Here is a 10,124-nt window from a genome sequence, read left to right as displayed (position 1 = left end):
TATTGATTTTTTACAGAGAGGAAGGGAGAGAGATAGAGAGTTAGAAACATCGATGAGAGAGAAACATCAATCAGCTGCCTCCTGCACATCTCCTATCGATCAGCTGCCTCCTGCACATCTCCCACTGGAGATGTGCCCGCAACCCAGGTACATGCCCTCGACCGGAATCGAACCTGGGACCCCTCAGTCCGCAGGCCGACGCTCTATCCACTGAGCCAAACCGGTTCCGGCGAGTGTGCTACTGTATACTAAGTGTTTAGCAGAGTGCCTGGGACAGAGTGAAGTGCTCATTAAAAGCTATTTTTTGAATCACTCATTTTCTTCTATTTTTTTTTAAATACTCACCTGAGATTATGTTTTTATTTATTTTTTAGAGAGAGATGAAGAGAGAGAGAAAGAGAGAGAGAGAGAGAGAGAGGGAGAGAGAGAGAACCGAGAGAGAAACATCTATCAGTTGCCTCCTGTACACTCCCTAACTGGGGACCAAACCTGCAACCTAGGTATGTGCCCTGACAGGGAATCAAACCTGTAATCAGCTGAGCCATCCAGCCAGGACTCTCCTACTTCTTTTTATTTCATCCTCTCATTGCCATATTCTTCACAGGTTCTCTCACAATAACTGACCATGCAGACCACTGTGAGGAGGCATAGAAATAACTGTGGGATTCAGAGTCAACTGACTTGGGGAAGGGATGATAAATTCTTTTTAGCTTAATATTTGAAAGCCAAGGCCAGTCTGTTTATACTTATACAAATGCAGTTCTATAAATGTAGTTCATCCACTTATTCCATTCTTCACACATTATTTTTTTTCTTACTGTCATTTATTGAGCCCAGTGCAGACTTGACCATTGCCTGAGCTGGAGAGAATAGATGCCAGCTCACAGGAACCATAGGTCAGAAATGACCATAAAGAATTTGTATTGGAAGGTGGGCTGAGCTTGGGGTGGATCATCTAGAAAGTATGTGGGGTGAGATGCTGATATGAGAAAGTAAGAAAATAAGATGATAATATGAGAAATGGGATTGAGGTTTGTGTAAGTCTCAAAAGCAAATCTGCAATCAGAGTCTGTTATTTAGCCAAACCAGAAGGTATGGCCATGGTCTGGCCACCTCATAGGCTGGACGAGATTAGAATTCAGAGGTTGACACAGGTAGCAAGCACAGACACAGATGCATTGAGGGGTGGGTGTTCAGTGGTCAATGTCTCAGCCACGGAGGCTGAGGTGACAGGCACCTGTCTGAGTTTAACACTTCAATCTAAGTACCAAGTCACAGGACTTGCATTGAGAGGCTGAGGCATAGGTTTAGGACCTAGGATAGGTGAGTAGTCTACTCAACCTCCTCAGCACACACTGGACATAGCTGTGTCCCAGCTCAGGGCCTTCACCTCTTACCCTCTGAACTGGCTAAGACCAGCAGGTGGGTGCTTCTTTTCTAGGCAAAGCATCGGCATTCAGATACTAGAGCTTACAGCAGAAGATCCTAAAGAGAATCCCATTGTCTGTTAAATGCCCAAATTTATTCTTGATCTTCCTAAGAAATGAGAGGTACGGTAAGTATGAACTAATAAGTTCAAGTTGAAAACCTCTTGGCTTCTTAACCATTGCAGGAGTTATTGACCCATTAATCAGCCCTGTCAATCACCAGAGGCTCATTTGACTCCAGGAACCAATCACAGTGGTGGCAGGTGACCCCTTTGCATGGCCCAAACATCCATCCTCTCATCTTCTGCTAAATTTTTTGTTGTGCAGCAGTGTAACAAGGTAAAATACATTATTTGCACTTTGTCTGGTCTCAACCAGTACTTGCTGTAGATAAATGTTGATTTCAAATCTGGGCCTTGTATGAAATGTTAATGGTGTGCTACTGGGGAGAGTAGAAAATGCCACTGGAGAGATAAATTAAAAGTGCGGAAGCCCTAGCTGGTTTGGCTAGTGAATAGAGCATCAGCCTACAGACTGAAGAGTTCAGGTTCAATTCCAGTCATGGGCACATGCCCAGGTTGCGGGCTCGATCCCCAGTGGGGGGTGTGCAGGAGGCAGCCAATCAATGATTCTTTCTCATCATTGATGTTTCTATATCTCTCTCCCTCTCCCTTCCTCTCTGAAATCAATAAAAAAGGAAGGAAGGAAGGAAGGAAGGAAGGAAGGAAGGAAGGAAGGAAGGAAGGAAGGAAGGAAGGAAGGAAGGAAGGAAGGAAGGAAGGAAGGAAGGAAGGAAGGAAGGAAGGAAGGAAGGAAGGAAGGAAGGAAGGAAGGAAGGAAGGAAGGAAGGAAGGAAGGAAGGAAGGAAGGAAGGAAGGAAGGAAGGAAGGAAGGAAGGAAGGAAGGAAGGAAGGAAGGAAGGAAGAAAGAAAGAAAGAAAGAAAGAAAGAAAGAAAGAAAGAAAGAAAGAAAGAAAGAAAGAAAGGAAGAAAGAAAGAAAGAAAGGTGAGGGAAATGCAGCTTAGTGGAAATGTAAGCAAAACCCAGGTTCAGCCGCCTGCTGCAATGAAAGACAGGTGCTGGCGAGAAAGGAAAGAGGTTATTTTAGTGTCGGCCACCTAACAAGATGGGGGACTCTTGTCCCAAAGCCCATCTTCCTACCTCAGTGCAGGCAGAGGTTTTAAGAAGGGAGAGGCAAAGCAGAATAGAGACCAAGGGGAGGGAGTTGAAAAGTTCTCTACATGCAGACCAACACAGTCCATTACAATAAGGTTCTAGAAACTGGTGAAGTGATGGTCCGGTGCGTGCCATCCTGGTTTTGTGCCACCCAGGTTTTGTGTCATTCTGGTTTTACAGTTGAAGATCAATAATTCTGCTAGAGCTGGGATGACTGAAGGTTGGAGTCTGCATCTTCTGAAGTAAGTTCCTAGGATTTTTATACAAACATGCTGTGTATCTACAAACTACATATTAGTCAGAGTCAGTATTTACAGAAACAATATCAAAAGAATAGTGGGGTGGGTTATAATTCCTCACTGTTACTGAAATAGCATTGAGTAGGATTTAAGAGATCCAAATTCAAGTTTTTGTTTTACTATTAACTGGACTGCAACCTAGATTGGCCTCAGTGTTGCTGGCTGTTACATAGGGTAATACTTGAGTTTTTTATTTGAGCATAACAATGAGTTGATGAGATATAATAGGTAGAAGGATTTGGGCACCAAACAGCACTTAATTCTTTCATTCTAAAATATTTGCCTATATCCACATATAGGTAGCTACCTAAATGTTGCAGGCCAGGAGATTTGAAACAGGTACGAAGGGGAAACGGAGTTGGTGTTACTCAGGGCCCACGCTGCCTAGAGGGTGAGGCTGGGCCTCAGCTATTAAGAAAGAAGGAAGCAGAGTGGAAAGGACCAGGTGGAGGAGGGGGGCTAGAGCCTAGAAGAGAAACTGAGGTGGGAAGAAGACTACAGCTCCCTTAGGTTCAACAAGCAAAGATTATATCCAGGAAACCAGACCACAGAGATCAGGAGCCAGTCAGGAGCCTGGAAAACAGAGGCTCAGAGGGTCAGAGGGGGGACTGCCGAAGGACTGGCCCGCCAGCCCCTGCTCAGGAGGAGTCTCAGTGGAGAACAGGGGTTTTCAACATTTCCCCTTACCAGACCAGGTGAAAAAGTAGACTGAGGGGACACATAAGCAATCTCTAAGTAACTATAAAATAAAGCAGTGGTTCTCAAGCTTTAGTGTGAGACAGAATTGCCTGGGGGACTTCCTAACACACAGCTTGCTGGGCCCCACCTCCACAGTTTCTGATTCAGTAGCTCTGGGGTGGGGCCATCCCCCGGAGTATTTGCATGTCTGACACGTTCCAGGTGCAGCTCATCTGCTGTTCTGGGGATAACACTGTCAGTTGTTATAACTCCTGACCCATGAAAGAAATGATAAGCAGCAGAAGCCCGTCAGGAGACTCCTGGTTTCCTACTCACCACAGCAAGTGTTCTAACCTGGCAGACTCAGACCCACCCAGGGCGGACACCAGGCAGGAGCCCTGGCGTGGGTGGCACTGCTACTGTCTTCTCCCTCTCATGTTAATCTTGGACATGGACAGAGCACCTGGTGCCCTCTCAGCTTTATTTCCAAGACTTAGAACCTCAGGACAGGTTGAGAACTGCCACTTGTGGGCACAAAGAGGGGCATTTTTCTTTCTTTTTTGAATATTTGCAAGTGGAAAAATATCTGCTGTATCTTGTGGAATCTCTTCCCTCATGCTATGCCTGCCGTTCTTCCAGTCTTGGTGGTGGTTATGATTACTGGGTTGCATTGTATCACTTTTTGTGATTCTTCTGCACTAGTTGTACACTTTAAATTAGAGGATGTTGGAGAGGCTAGTTTACTCTTCACTCTGGGTAACAGTTAGCAATGTGATGGATAATGTATGCAGGGTCTTGCTCCCCCTCCCCTTTCCTCCTATCCTTCCCTCCCATTAACACACACACAGAAGCCTTACACTCTTCATTCACTATCTTCTAAAATCTCTGGTGTGGGAGAGAGAGACTAAGTAGAATATAAGGGGAAGTAAATTGTTAAGCATAGAAGAGAGAGTGGGGTTGGGCATGGCTGGGGCAGGGAAGTTTCTTTACTCTGTTCACTAATTATGGCTGCATGTTAGAATCACAGGGAGTTTTTCAGGACATGATATTCTGATTTAAACTGATATAGGATGGACCCTGGGAATTAGAGAATTTGAATCACCTCAGGGGATTCAGATGTGTAGCCAAATCTGGGATTCAATGTTCTAAACCAATTTTTCTTAAAGACATGTGGGTGCTGAGTACAGATGCATTTTTCTGTAGCTTCCTTTGAACTACCACAAGCCAAATTACTGCAGGCTGGAGGCTGCCACCTATGGGATAGGTTAGAAGTCAATGCCACAACCCTAAATTTAGACAGGTAAGAATAGGAAGTAGAACAGGTGGGCAAGATAAAAAAAAATATAAGTGCAAAAGGCAGCAAAAAAATTCCCAGGATGTGGATGACAGAGGATGGGACCAATTTAGGAGCATGAGCCAAAGGCTTCAGTGCCAAGAGAGCAAACAACCAAGATCAGATTACCCCAGACTGGTGTAGCCAGCCAGTACAGGGATAAAGCTTAATTCTAAAACCAACTATGGCCCAAATCAAGAACTCCATATGTCCCATGTCCTTGGCCAGAACTGGTAAGTAGGACTGAATTCACCAGCGGTATCTGCAGCCAAAATAGGAAATATAGAAAGCTAGGAGGGTCTTGAAGGAAGGGACATGAAAAGTAGAAAATGCAGAGGAAATTGTTTGGTTAACATAATGCTTAACAGTCAGTTTCATTGGTTTTTGTTTGTTTTTCACCAAACTGAACAAATGTTTCTAATGTAGTATAGACACAGCCTGAGATAATGGGAATGCAAACATAACATTCTCATAGAGAGATACTCCTTAAGCTTTAATATCACAAGTGAGTCTCCTGGGGATCTTATTAAAATGGTGATTCTATTTCAGTAGGTCTGGCGTGGGGCACCAGAGGCCTAAGACTCTGATTTCTATGACTCCGATGCTGATCTGAAAACCACTCTTGAGTAGCAAGGACTTAGAGGAGAGGGATGGTGTCCACTTAAAACGTTCTGGAGAACACCTCCCAGAAACCTGTTGAGTCACTACTGATATGGAGGTTGGCACTGCTTTTCCTCATTTCTCAGATCATTTAAGGGAGTCTATGGTTTGTGCAGAAAGGTTTCATCCCCTGAGAAGAGTACCTTTCTGCAGACATAAGTACAAGGACGGCAGCATGCTATAAACAATGTCTATTTCCCATTACCCTCTCTTCCTCCCCACATCTGTCCCATTGGGAAGACTGATGTTCTACAGTGAGCCAGGTTTGAGTTGACCTAGTGAAGCAAGAACCACAGATAAGTGACCTGTTACCTGGGAACAGAACAGCAATTATTTTATAAATGAATGTCAATGAAGTATAATTTTCTGCTGTAACAGAATTTCTACACCTGACAGTATTTTTAATATACTTTAATTAAGAAGTTAATCTGTTGTAGAAATTGCTTTTCTATGAAGCCACCTGAAATCAATTTAAACTCAATTACAAGTGGTTAGCTATTGTTTATGTGGTTAAAGATTAGAGAATACATTTTTGCTTGTCAGGAGCCATCCAAGCAAATTTTGAATGTCATGATCAATGGAGAGTCTGAATAGCTGAGTGTTCTTTAATGGGCCTAGAGAAACCATTAGAAAATGTAATCAGTCATATTTGATGAATTGACCTTGGGACTCAGCTAGAAAAGGGTCTAATCATTTCTGTCCCATAAGTGCCACCAGGATTGCTCTGCTAAAATTAATTGACCATTACGTGCTCTCTGAGAGCCTAATATACCCTATTTGATGGGATATAAATTGTAAAAATAATCTGTAAATTATATAACAAGCTTCAGAGTACATTTGCCCTCTGTCTCTTTAGCATAGATTAAATCTGACAGCTAGTTTCAAAATGATCAAAATTGCTTAACTACTCTGATAGTTTGGAATGCTTGCATTTTACAAAGAAAAAAAAATCTATTGCACAACATGTGCCCAATCTAAAAATTTGAGTTACAACCCATTTCCCATCAGTGAAATGTAGAGATAAAAAGAGGCCTGAAAAGGTTTTGTAGGGCTTGAATGCATTATTTTATTCAATTGCTTAGTAATAGCTTAGCTGCTATTAAAAATTTGGATGCATGTCAGAGACAAGGAAGCTGTTTTGAATCCTATCCACTTCTGTGTTAAGTATGTGAAAGAATTATATGCCTCTAATAGGCCAGCCAGCTTGCTAATGTGATATCCCATAGTCTGGTTAAATGATACACAATGACAGTGCACTCAGCTGATTACCGATGGGTTAAGGGTTTCTTATTATCTTTTCAGGTGTCAAAATAATGAATCCAATTACCTCCTCTGTTTGTGTGTATTCTTCTGGGATCAAGACATTCTGCCATTATAGTGTACACATCCCATGACATTTGGTAAAGTGCAGAAAGTCTTCCTCTAGAGCCCCCCGCCCCCACCCCCCAAGAATTGTTTTAAATTTTTTCCTTTGGGCTGACACTTTCATATTTAGAATAAACCTTCCAGGATTTTCTTCCATAAATGTTGAATGGTTAACTGTTGAGTACAAGACCATCTGTTTCTGTCTAATTGGCATAATGAGGGAAGACCACATTTTTGAAGCCTGGAAAAAAAAATTGCTAGAGTGGGCTCAGCATGGTATTTTGCATAAAGGACTAGAGCAGCTACCTAGATGCCAGGATAGTGAAAAAAAATGGACCTTTGAAATATTTAATATCACTTGGGATTTGAGTCGGGGTGAAGCTCAGCTACAGTACCTTAGGGCTCTGGTCCATCTATGTGGGTTCAAATCCTGGCTCTATCACTTCCTCATTGTGAGCATTTGGGCACACTTAGAGCCTCACTTAAAGTGAGCCTATTAATGCCTCACTTCCCCAACTGTCAAAGGGGGAATAATAATGCCGATTAAATGCAGTAATGTGTATGAAATGAACATTTTACAGAGTGTCAGGCATGTACACTTACTAAGCTCTTAGTCATAATCAAATAAAACATAAAATATTTTGGTATCTCTCTTTTCTGAGCCCTAAATAACGGTGCATAATTTGAGAAAGATTTTCCCCCCTGCCTTGCAAAATTTTTGATATGAAAAGTCTTATGAAGATACCAAATGAAGCTATATTTGAATTTTTCATGTCACAAATGCCCTTGATGACCACTCCTCCTGGGGTGAGGATGGAAGTGAGGGATAGGGAAGGTTTCTAAGACAAGAATTGCTGTTCTGTTTCCAGGTGACAGGTTACTTATCTGTGGTTCTTGTTTCACTAGGTCAACTCAAACCTGGCTCACTGTAGAACCTCCACCTTCCCAATGGGACAGATGTGGGAGAAGACAGGGGAATGGGAAACAGACATTTCTCAGGATATGATGCTATCCTGGGTTGTTCTCCGAGCTGGGCCATAAACCAGCTGTGAGAGGTTGAGAGCAAGAAGTCGCTCATTCTCTGGGCTCAGTTGATTTGTGTGAAACAATAGGGTTAAACAGATGATAGCTAAGGTTGTTTAGAGCACTGAGATTCTATATTGCTGACAACCTCTATAAGAACATTTCCTGCTCCACACCCAGGAAACAGTTCGAGGGTGAGCAGGACAGCATGGGCAATGTTGTAACCCCCACACCTGTGGCTTTCAGCTTCTTGCTGCCTGATCCGTCTGCTCATGGCACACATAGTCCTTCATGGGTGGCCACAAGTGGGTGGCCAGTCACTAAGGTAAGGTTACAGAGCTTTTAAAAGTCATAGCTCCCTTTGAGAAACATAAAACAAAAATCCCACACGTCTTCAATTTGCTCCATCTTGGGAGATGCTAATAAGCCTCCATCATACCCCCAATATGTTCTTTCCTGCTTTATGATTTGGGGAGTATCTGCTCTGTTGCACCTTGTCCCACTTCTCTCCAAATGTCCACCCTCAGCAGAGGTTGTAAAAGGGCATCCGGTGGATCAGATTCAGCCCACAGAAGACATTATTGTCCCCCCAAAAGAATTTCCAAAATTGGAGTTAGTTCCCAGCGTTTAACGATCAGAAGACTTCACATAAAACCCACATTTCAACTTCCTTTGAAAATATAACAAAAAGGAAAATATGATCAGAATTTCCCCAGAAAGGAAGACCTGTTTCTTGCACCAGCAGGTGAAGAGTCTGGCCAGGATATAAAAAGGGCACCACGCTTTCTCCTCACTCTACAGTGTCTCAGCTGAATGATGTCCCCTCGAACCTCTTTAAGCTGGCACAGGACCATCATGTTAACCAGTCGCCTTGAGAACCTGGTTGCGAAGGAGCCTCTTTGGAGAACATGACTCCTGCTCCCTGGCTTGCTTCACTACTTCAAGTTGTCTGCCAGGCCCTCTAGCCATTTGATTCTGTGCCCCTCTCACGGGTTCATACATAAAGTCTCACCTTTAAGAGGCCCAGTTCTTTAAGTTTCAATCCTTGTGAACATGCAAATCCCTTGAACAGGATTCACACTTTGAGATTTTAATAAATTATATGTCACTGTGCAAAAAGCTCTAAGTGCATGTTTTGCTAGAAACAAAGAGGAGAGGGTTTGGGGACACATAGGTTCTAGGCTGGGCTAGAGGATTAAATCAAGAATCTGGGAAGAGTGGGAGAGGGCCTGGGGCTGGATAAAGGACTGACAGCTTTCAAGTCTTCCTGAAAGTAAGCAGGAGGCAGGGTGAGATGGGGAGTGACATGGTCCTCTCTTGACTAGAATAGTTTCCCACAATCTCGTGGGGGCATTAGTGCTCCCAGCGCTCTGCTGTCTGTAGGAAGACAAAGAATCCTCAGGGCAACAGAACAATGGAGATGAGGTTTGGAGTAACCTTAGTGCAACTAATTTTAGGACAGAAATTTATGCAAATTGCATGCTGCCCTTGGACTTGATTTTCCTCAGATGCTAAATTGCCTTCCAGCTCTGAATATATTTAATTCCGGTTTCCTTTGCTGTCCCATAAGAACTGTGCCTTTTGGCTGTATGAGGCTTTACCTCTAGTGTAACTTGCATTCGACTTCCCGTGATACACTCAGTTTATTTGCCAATTAGGCCACAAATGAGTCCTGTTTAAACAATCCTGAAGAAATTGTATTCCAGAGAAGGTTTGTATTAGAATCACAGCATCACTAAACCAAACCTAGTGAGGACGATACCACTGGTGGCTAATGTCAACCCATGAGATTGAGTTTAATGTACTGGTCATTGGCTGACCTCAGAAAGAGTCAAAGGCCATGAAATCAATATCTACATAGTAATTTCAATACAATATTCAGAATTACCTTGAATTGAGTCACTCACTTGAGATCTCAGCTGCTGAACCAAATGCAAGAACAGATGCCTGCAGAGTGCACGTGCAGACAGAAGGAAATTCTGACTGAGAAGATCATCTCCACTGACTTAGTCATACAATGAAAGGTTTCACTCCTGAACAAAATACTTTAACAGGCAACGGCTTTCTGCTTTGTAGTCTGAAAGCTCTCTGTAACTCCATTTCTCTAGAAATAGCAAGCATACTGTGTCACATTAAATTTCTTCTGTCAGCTGAATTGTATGG

The 10,124-nt window shown here is 43.0% G+C and overlaps 1 long non-coding RNA gene across 1 annotated transcript; it reads left to right on the top strand.

The window, feature by feature from the left end:
• Positions 1-4,787: 4,787 nt before the first annotated feature.
• On the top strand, positions 4,788-8,980 carry LOC106725492. Its single transcript, XR_001361381.1, has 3 exons — positions 4,788-5,146; positions 8,142-8,286; positions 8,763-8,980. It is a non-coding gene; the product is annotated as an uncharacterized LOC106725492 (long non-coding RNA).
• Positions 8,981-10,124: the final 1,144 nt, after the last annotated feature.

The sequence above is a fragment of the Myotis brandtii genome, unplaced genomic scaffold (genome assembly GCF_000412655.1).
Source record: "Myotis brandtii unplaced genomic scaffold, ASM41265v1 scaffold167, whole genome shotgun sequence".
Classification (NCBI taxonomy): Eukaryota; Metazoa; Chordata; class Mammalia; order Chiroptera; family Vespertilionidae; genus Myotis; species Myotis brandtii.
The sequence above is the reverse complement of the archived record's forward strand: the minus strand, read 5'-3'. Positions and strand labels throughout refer to the sequence as shown.